A 10,088-nucleotide genomic window follows, 5' to 3' on the forward strand; every position below is an offset into this window, starting at 1 on the left:
AGTATCTGTCTCTAATCCTTTCAATCTCACCATTGTTACACTCTATCGCCCTCCAGGTCCCCTCGATCACTTCACAGATGAGCTGGACATGCTTCTAAGCTCCTTACCGGAAGATGGTACCCCGCTCCTTCTATTGGGCGACTTCAACCTGCCTGACTCATCTCAGTCGGTCCCAGTGGTCTCCCTCCTACAACAATTTGACCTGACTCCCACTGCCATGCCTCCCACCCACAAAGCAGGCAACTCCTTGGATCTCATATTTTCCCGTAACTCCAGCATCATTAACACCACGGTAACTCCCCTACATGTATCTGACCATTCCTTCATATCCTTCTCACTAACTCTCATGCTTAACCGAAAAGTCTTCACCCCAACTCAAACCGTCTCACTCAGACGCAACCTGCCCTCCCTATCCCCCTCCACCCTCTCCTCTGACATAATATCCGCTCTACCTTTGAGTGACACCTTCTCTGCTCTCCCCACAGAGATGGCAACCTCCACCCTCCTCTCAGCCCTTGCAACCTCCTTCGACAAGCTCTGTCCCCTCGTTGAGAAACCTGCCCGCCGTTCCCCACCCAGTCCATGGCTGACGGATGCAGTGAGAGAACAAAGACAGGTCCTGAGAGCGGCTGAGAGGAAGTATAGAAAGTCACGCCTCACTGCTGACATCGACACATATCACAACCTCTTGTTAACATTCTCCAAAACCATTACTAATGCCAAAGCTTCTTTCTTTCACCATAGGATCGAGGCCTCTGCCAAGAATCTTCGCAAACTGCATGCTACCATGTCCTCCCTCCTCACTCCCCCCCCACCTCCTCCTCCCTCATCTTTTTCTGCCGAAGACTTTGCGATCTTCTTTGAGGAAAAAGTGGAGAACATCCGCAGCTCCTTCTCCCAACCCCCACCCATTCCAAGCGCTGAATCGAGAACCTCATCCTTCACTCTGTCATCTTTCTCTCCCATTACAGAAGCCGAGACCCTGACACTGGTAACGTCGAACCGTCCGACTACATGCCAGCTGGACCAGCTACCCTCCCCACTCCTCCAGACCATAGCACCGGACATCCTCCCATTCCTAACTGCAACCATCAACTCCTCACTCAACTCGGGGGTGGTCCCCACCTCCCTAAAACAAGCCAGAGTCACGCCCCTCATAAAAAAACCAACCCTGAACCCCACCGTCATAGCCAACTATCGCCCTGTCTCTCTTCTCTCCTTCCTTTCTAAAACACTTGAACGTGCTGTATCCAACCAACTTACTGCTTATCTCTTACAGAATGACCTCCTAGACCCCAATCAGTCTGGCTTCCGGACTGGCCACTCCACAGAAACGGCCCTCATTGCGGTCACAGAGGCACTTCACTTAGCAAAAGCGAAAGGCCTCTCCTCTGTCCTGATTCTCCTAGATCTATCTGCAGCCTTCGACACAGTCAACCATCAGATCCTCCTCGCGGCCCTCGCAGGAATGGGAGTGGCTGGATCTGCGCTGACATGGCTGACATCATACCTCAATGACCGCTCCTACCAAGTGTCATGGAGAGGGACTCTGTCGGCCACCCGCCCCCTCCGGACGGGTGTCCCCCAGGGCTCGGTCCTAGGACCCCTTCTCTTCTCCCTCTACACTAAATCACTGGGTAACATTATCACATCTCATGGCTTCTCATATCATTGTTATGCCGATGATACTCAACTCTTCCTCTCCTTCCCTCCCTCAGATATCCACGTCTCTGAGCGGATCTCGGCCTGTCTGTCCGACATCTCCGCCTGGATGACGACCAACCACCTCAAACTGAACCTAAGCAAAACAGAATTGCTCCACCTGCCGGCCAAATCCTCCCCCCTGACCGACCTCTCCATCACAGTCGAGAATGCAGCTGTGACCGCGTCGCCGACCGCCAAGAACCTTGGTGTTGTCCTCGACGACCAGTTGAACTTCTCTGCTCACATCGCAGCGACAACCAGAACCTGCAGATTCCTCCTGAGCAACGTCAGAAGGATACGCCCCTTCCTGACAAAAGAAGCCACCCAACTCCTCGTCCAATCAACAGTCATCTCCCGCCTCGACTACTGCAACGCACTGCTAGCTGGCCTCCCGGCCACTGCCACCAAGCCTCTTCAACTCATTCAAAATGCAGCGGCCCGCCTGATCTCAAACCTACCGAAGTCAGCCCATGTCACCCCACTTCTTAGGGACCTGCACTGGCTCCCCATTGCTGCACGTATCCGCTTCAAGGCCCTCGACCTAGCATACCGTGCGGCAAAGGGAACCGCTCCCGCCTACCTCCGGTCAATGGTCTCTAACTACACACCCTCAAGACCCCTACGCTCTGCGTCTTCTGGCCGCCTCAGATCTACTCCTATCCAAGCTCCCGGAGGGTCATCAAAGAGAAGCCGCCTATTCTCAGTCCTTGCCCCACAATGGTGGAATGAACTACCCATCCCAGTTAGGACAGCCGAATCCCGTCCAATCTTTCGCCGTCGACTAAAGACTCACTTCTTCAACCATTATCTGAAATGATATATAAAAAAAAAAAAAAAAAAAAAAAAAATCTAACCCCGACTAACCTTAATGTCATGCACTTGTCCTAATAAACTAACCTACACTGTAACACGCAACACTTTGATGAACATTGTTACTCAGCTGATAGAGTTATACCCTTCTTGCTGTCTTGTCGCACAGAACTTGTAAGTCGCTTTGGATAAAAGCGTCAGCTAAATGACTAAATGTAAATGTAAATGTAAATGGTGAGAGAGAGACAGAAGCACTGGTGAGAGAGAGACAGAAACACTGGTGAGAGAGACAGAAGCACTGGTGAGAGAGAGACAGAAACACTGGTGAGAGACAGACACACTGGTGAGAGAGACAGAAGCACTGGTGAGAGAGAGAGAAGCACTGGTGAGAGAGACAGACACACTGGTGAGAGAGACAGAAGCACTGGTGAGAGAGACAGACACACTGGTGAGAGAGACAGACACACTGGTGAGAGAGACAGAAGCACTGGTGAGAGAGACAGAAGCACTGGTGAGAGAGACAGAAACACTGGTGAGAGAGACAGAAGCACTGGTGAGAGAGACAGAAGCACTGGTGAGAGAGACAGAAGCACTGGTGAGAGACAGACACACTGGTGAGAGAGACAGAAACACTGGTGAGAGAGACAGAAACACTGGTGAGAGAGACAGAAACACTGGTGAGAGAGACAGACGCACTGGTGAGAGAGACAGAAGCACTGGTGAGAGAGAGACAGAAACACTGGTGAGAGACAGACACACTGGTGAGAGAGACAGAAACACTGGTGAGAGAGACAGACACACTGGTGAGAGAGACAGACACACTGGTGAGAGAGACAGAAACACTGGTGAGAGAGACAGACACACTGGTGAGAGAGACAGACACAGTGGTGAGAGAGACAGAAACACTGGTGAGAGAGACAGAAGCACTGGTGAGAGAGACAGAAACACTGGTGAGAGAGACAGACACACTGGTGAGAGAGACAGAAGCACTGGTGAGAGAGACAGAAACACTGGTGAGAGAGACAGAAGCACTGGTGAGAGAGAGACAGAAGCACTGGTGAGAGAGACAGAAGCACTGGTGAGAGAGACAGAAACACTGGTGAGAGAGACATACACACTGGTGAGAGACAGACACACTGGTGAGAGAGACAGACACACTGGTGAGAGAGACAGACACACTGGTGAGAGAGACAGACTGGAGAAGACGGTTCTCATAATGTCGGCGTGTTCCTTTAAGATCGCTCAGGCGAGGGTATATCGTTTTTCATTTGTCTAAATCAAGACGTATCGTCTACGACCTAAACATGAAATTCACGCCACTTATTTGTCAAACACGGCCAGGACGCTGATATTTTTTTATCAAACTCGACTTTGAGTGAAAACAACGATTTGGTCATTCAAAATCAAGATGTCATCGTTCCATAACGCTCTTTGTTGACGTTTTGACATATGGGACAAAAATGTCTACCAACTTATTTGTATTTGACAAATAAGTGGCCTGAATCTCATGTTTAGGGGGGAAATTACCAGCATACACTCTGCACTTTGTTATACAGCCCTGACCTCTCCCTATCAGTCTGTGTGACCGACCCACTCCTATCTCTCACACACTGTACGTCATCTCACCTCTCCCCTACATCACTGACCTCAGATCTGTACAGAGCACCCACTTATTGTGTCTACTGCCTGTATAAACACTGAGATCCAAGGTGGTTCATCCTCTGCTGGACTCCATATCTCTCCAGGCCGCCACACAGGCTCTCATTACATTACACCCTCAACCAACAAGACTCAGATGAGGGTTCCTGGGACTAAATCTTATCAACAACCGTTTTCTTAGGTGGGAATGAGACTATAGTACTGTACGAAGTGCAAAAGTAATGTAAATACTAATAAGAATACAACACAAGGTCTACAGTTTACCCAAACAGAAATATATAACAATACAAACAAATACAACAGAAAAATACAATATAAAATGCACAGTCGGAATAGAAGCACATATGTACGGCTCAACCTGAAGGAAAAGCCGGTGAGAAGGGGTGAGTCTTTAACAAACACTTAACAATCACTAGGGTTGGAGCAGATCTAATATGTAAAGGTGACCTGTTCCACAGCTTGTAGGTCTAATATGTTTGATTGATTGGGGCTGTACATTGGAGGTGGTTGGGTGGGGGGGGGGAGGTTGGGTAGGAGGGGTGGGTGGGGGACACTGTACAAACAAAACTGTACATTGGAATATTGACAAGACCATACTTGGTAATTTACTGTACATTGGAGGGGGTTGTGTTCGGACATTTACAGGGGCCAGTTTCGAGTTGCAGTCTCCCTTAGGTGTTTTTTGAGAGTGTTTTTGAAAGTGGGTAGTGATTCACATTCCTTTACAGCTTTGGGTAGGGCGTTCCACATTGATGTGGCATAATTGCGAAACGTGTTTAGTCCCTTGTTTGAGCCGAATCTGGGTTTAACATGATTTGTGGAGCTCCCTCTGGTGTTGTGATCGTGGTATTCACTGACCTTTGGGAAGTATTTTGACATGTACATGGGTACCTTGGTCGTGTAGTGTATCTTGTAGACCAGGTGACCTGTAAAGGTGACCTGTTCCACAGCTTGTAGATCTAATATGTAAAGGTGACCTGTTCCACAGCTTGTAGATCTAATATGTAAAGGTGACCTGTTCCACAGCTTGTAGATCTAATATGTAAAGGTGACCTGTTCCACAGCTTGTAGATCTAATATGTAAAGGTGACCTGTTCCACAGCTTGTAGATCTAATATGTAAAGGTGACCTGTTCCACAGCTTGCAGATCTAATATGTAAAGGTGACCTGTTCCACAGCTTGTAGATCTAATATGTAAAGGTGACCTGTTCCACAGCTTGCAGATCTAATATGTAAAGGTGACCTGTTCCACAGCTTGCAGATCTAATATGTAAAGGTGACCTGTTCCACAGCTTGCAGATCTAATATGTAAATGTGACCTGTTCCACAGCTTGTAGATCTAATATGTAAAGGTGAACTGTTCCACAGCTTGTAGATCTAATATGTAAAGGTGAACTGTTCGCCAAAGGCTCGGCCACCTTTAGATTTGTGCCTACATTTTGGGACATCGAGAAGCAAGTGATTTGACGCGCTCTAGCTGCCGTCTGAACATGGAGGAGTTCAACTAGGTATTCTGTACTTACTAAGTTGTACCCCTCCTGCTGACTTGTTGTTCACAATTTTATAGGTCACTTTGGATAAAAGTGTCCAGCTAAATGACTAGATGTAGATGTAAATGTGTCAGGAAGACTCGTCTTTGTGACCTGATTCAACCTAACAGACCCTTAGGAACTGACTCTAGATCAGTGCTCCCACTTTGAGAGGCTTTGTGAAGACAGAGCCAGATGTCTAGCTTTAGGAGAATGGTGACTGAACTGTCCCGGGGCATTGGAAGCTTCTATTGACGTTTTCGAATTAAGCTTCGAATGTCTGTCATCAGATTTTATGATGTAATCATAAACAATTATAATAATAATAAAATAGAAAATCCTCAAACAAAATCCTCAATTTGAATGAAGTGATTAATCTGATTAAATTCGTTTTTTTTTTTTTATTAAATCAACTTAATAAAGGTTTAATAATTAATAAATGTTTTGAATATAACTGAGTCAGTTTCATCAACATAAATAATCCAATAAGGGCACGGTTGGTACGAAAGTGCTGGTGACGTCTTGATGGAGTGCCGAGCGGATGAAGACAGGCTACATCATTTATGATAAATGTTTTATTGTAATTTTTATGACGAGTCATATACTATAATAGTATAATACTATAATATTAGTGTAGCCTAATCTTTATCTGCAACTGTGAATAAAAACCCCATTGGTTTAAACAGAATGAGTAGACACATACATTAAAAAATATATATTTAAAAAAGATTTAGAATTCGAATGTCAACGTTATGAATTAAGCTTCGAAGCTTCAAACTCTTCGGTACAGCCCTACCCGGGGCACAGGAATAACATTGCATTATCATTTGCCTCGTACCTTTAAAAAGGGGTATTTCACTTTAGTAGAACTTGTCAAAAACCAGCAGTCTCTTGGGCGCCAGAGTGGCGCACCACGTAACGCACTGCAGTGCAACGTGGCCGTCACAGGTTCGACTCCCGGACCTTTGCCGAATGTCCTCCCCCCATATCTTCTCCTATCCTTCCTCTCTGCCGGGTCTGTCCAATAAAGCAATAAAATGTCAAAAAAAAAATCGTAAAGAAAATAAAACGGCAGTCTTACCTCCATCTAAAATTTAGTAATCTAACAGTAAGCTAGTGGCCACTGCTGTCCCTGTCGTCTGCCATCATCACCTCCTCCAGGCGTCAGGCTGCTCCTTCAGTAGTCTGTTCATACTTTCCAGGTATGTTGCTATTTAGACTGGCTCCTCAAAGTGAACGGAGGTGAATGAGTGACACCTGTCACAGACATTGCAAAATGAAATTCAAGTACTTTCAAGTACTTTTACAAGCACTATTTTTCATTTTAAAAGGATACAATACGATTCACTTTTAAATGCAGTTTTTTATAGAAAAGAAATCGGATCAAATATTTATGGCTTAAAAGTAACCAATTTCCGACAATTAGTTACACTTTAGATAAAAAAAAATATATTTCTTGATTCAGAAAATGTTTATCGTGGATGAACAAAACTTTCAATGCGTTAATTTGACTTTTTAAGCACCTTGTTAATTTTCTTTGCTGTTTTCAAGGGATTCCAGACCTTGCATTTTCTTGGTAAAAAATCAAGCACTTTAACACTTTCAGAGCCCTTGCTTAACCTTGATTTACCGGTTGAATGCCCACCATCCACTTAAACGCCTAATCTATGTTTTAAATTATGGCTATGAGTCTAATCTGCCCGTCGCTTATCAATGACTCGTTTTCCAGTCAACATTGTCGAAGCGGATTGTTTTTTTTAATCGGTTCATTTTCGTTTGATAGCATTTTGAAAAGCCCTCGTTTTCAAGGAAAATATAAAGATTCCATGATAAAAGACGTTTACTGGAATATTCTAGAATACACAAAAACTTTTTAATTTTTCGGCCTATTTATGAATAGTTTTCAAATAAACGCTAGATTATCGATAGTATATGTGTACGTATGCACGCTAGAGACGCGAGCTGACACATGCCTTCTCTATTTAAACGACCACATCAAACAAGAGGTGGACGCGGGCAAATACTGCGGCATGGTCATGCTGGACCTACAAAAGGCCTTCGACACTGTCAATCACACCATCTGATTGACAAGCTAAAATCAATTGGTTTTGATAGTCTATCAGTGAGCTGGATGCAATCCTAACTGGAGGGGAGAGAGCAGATGGTGGAGGTAAACGGTACCCTATCCCCCCCCCCCCTCACAGTGAGCTGTGGTGTTCCACAAGGAAGCATACTAGGTCCGCTACTGTTCCTAATTTATGCAAATGACATGTCGTCAGCTTGTGACTGCACTTGTTCCTGTTTGCGGACGACTCAGCCCTGCTGGTCTCTGACAAGAACAAGTTACAGGTTGAAAAAACCCTCAGCTGAGAACTAGCAAAATCTGCATATGGCTCGCTGATAACAAACTATCATTACACATGGGCAAAACAGAGTCCATTCTCTTCGGTTCAAATAACAAACTCAGCAAGACCGACGGCTTCTCAGTTACAGTGGGTGACAATATTGTCACAAGGAAAGAAGATATTACCTACCTGGGTTCCATCCTAGAGGCAAATCTTTCCTGTGACAAATGGCATCCAATGTAATAAAAAAAGTCAACAAACGAATACGATTCTTGTACCGGATCTCCTCACTGGTAAACAAGAATACCCTGAAGACTCTGGCAGGAGCACTCATTCAAGGTACTACGACTATGCTTGCACCTCATGGTACCAAAGCACCTCAAAGGCGCTAAAAACAAAATTACAAACATCTCAAAACAAACTGGTCAGACTACTGCTTGACCTTACTCCTAGAACCCACTTCACCCTGCCCACTTTGACAACCTACTACCTAGGATGGCTTAGAGTATACGACAGAGTACAGCAACTTGCAATGGGCCTGGTCTACAGGCTACAACACTACCACGGTACCCATGTACATGTCAAAATACTTCCCAAAGGTCAGTGAATACCACGATCACAACACCAGAGGGAGCACCACAAATCATGTTAAACCCAGATTCGGCTCAAACAAGGGACTAACACGTTTAGCAATTATGCCACATCAATGTGGAACGCCCTACCCAAAGCTTAAAGGAATGTGAATCACTACCACCACTTCAAAAACACTCTAAAAAACACCTACGGGAGACTGCAATTCGAAACTGGCCCCTGTAAATGTCCTAACACAACCCCCCCCAATGTACAGTAAATGACCAAGTATGGTCTTGTCAATATTCCAATGTACGTTTTGCTTGTTCACAGTTGTACAGTGTCCCCCCCCCCCCCACCCAACCACCTCCAATGTACAGCCCCCCCCACCTACCCAACCTCCTCCATGTACAGTTCTACGTCAAATGTATATACTCTCTTTTCTGGATCTTTTCGTATCACAAACAGTACTGTATTTGCAAATCTGGTATGTCATAAATGTATAGATGTAGCAGTACTGTCTATCTGTATGTCATGTATGTCATATATGTTATGATGAAATTGAAAATGGGGGACCCTGATGTAAACAAGACAAGTCTTTCTCTGGTCTGCATCCCTTAACAATTGTATGTATTGAGCTGTACTCTACTGTACCCATTCTGCAATCTGTTAATAAAGTTTTCAATCAATCAATCAATCAATCAGCTGAAAAATCGATTTTCTTATTTCCTCATCAGCGATCGTGCACACACACACACATAGGGCAAACGCTGAGATCTCAGCGAATACAACTCTGATTATCCCAACACTGGTAAAATGATTCCTTACCTTAGATCAGATGTTCTCCAAAAAGATCATTCCAATTCCTGATCGCCATTCCAAATATCGATCACGCTTATTGATCGAGTATTGGCTACTGTGAATATATATTCCAGGCTGATTCCCGTCCCGCGATGACTTCCATGTTGAGCAGACAGCTTGCCAGCAGAAGGAACCAACTGGTTCCGCCTCTACATATCTACAGTCTAAGCGACTGACCTGCAGTTACACAGGGATAGACGATAGGGGGCGCTTTTTCCATTCTGAGCGCCTGGAGGAGCTGCTGTACCAACGGGAGACTCGGTTGATGAAATATGAAATCAGATTGCTAATAACAATAAAACTATATTTGTCGTCGTGGGCACTCAGTGGGGGCCTATAAAACGAGTTATTGCTTCCGTGGCACTGAAAGTGTTAAGCACTTCAAGGACCTTGTGCGAACTCTGTTACTTGTAGATGACCTTAGAGACAGCTGAAACCTGACGAGTTCTACTGGAGTGAAATACACCTTCAGCACGACACCAGGTATGTTGGAACAGGTATTGCCGTTTCACTTGCCCCCTATTGGCTACTGTAAAAGAGGCGGGACGAAGTATGTACAGAATGTTCACACCTGGGGAGGCACAAGAGCTCTGCAGCTGACAGTCGGAAC

The 10,088-nt window shown here is 45.2% G+C and overlaps 1 protein-coding gene across 1 annotated transcript in view; it reads right to left on the reverse strand.

The window, feature by feature from the left end:
- Nucleotides 1-10,088, reverse strand: part of ercc8 (excision repair cross-complementation group 8) — a gene marked incomplete at its 3' end in the record, with an annotated part of 63,373 nt that overhangs the window by 21,928 nt on the left and 31,357 nt on the right. The gene's annotated exons all lie outside the window — the stretch shown is intronic.

Source organism: Notolepis coatsorum (assembly GCF_963971535.1).
Source record: "Notolepis coatsorum genome assembly, chromosome: 15".
Classification (NCBI taxonomy): domain Eukaryota; kingdom Metazoa; phylum Chordata; class Actinopteri; order Aulopiformes; family Paralepididae; genus Notolepis; species Notolepis coatsorum.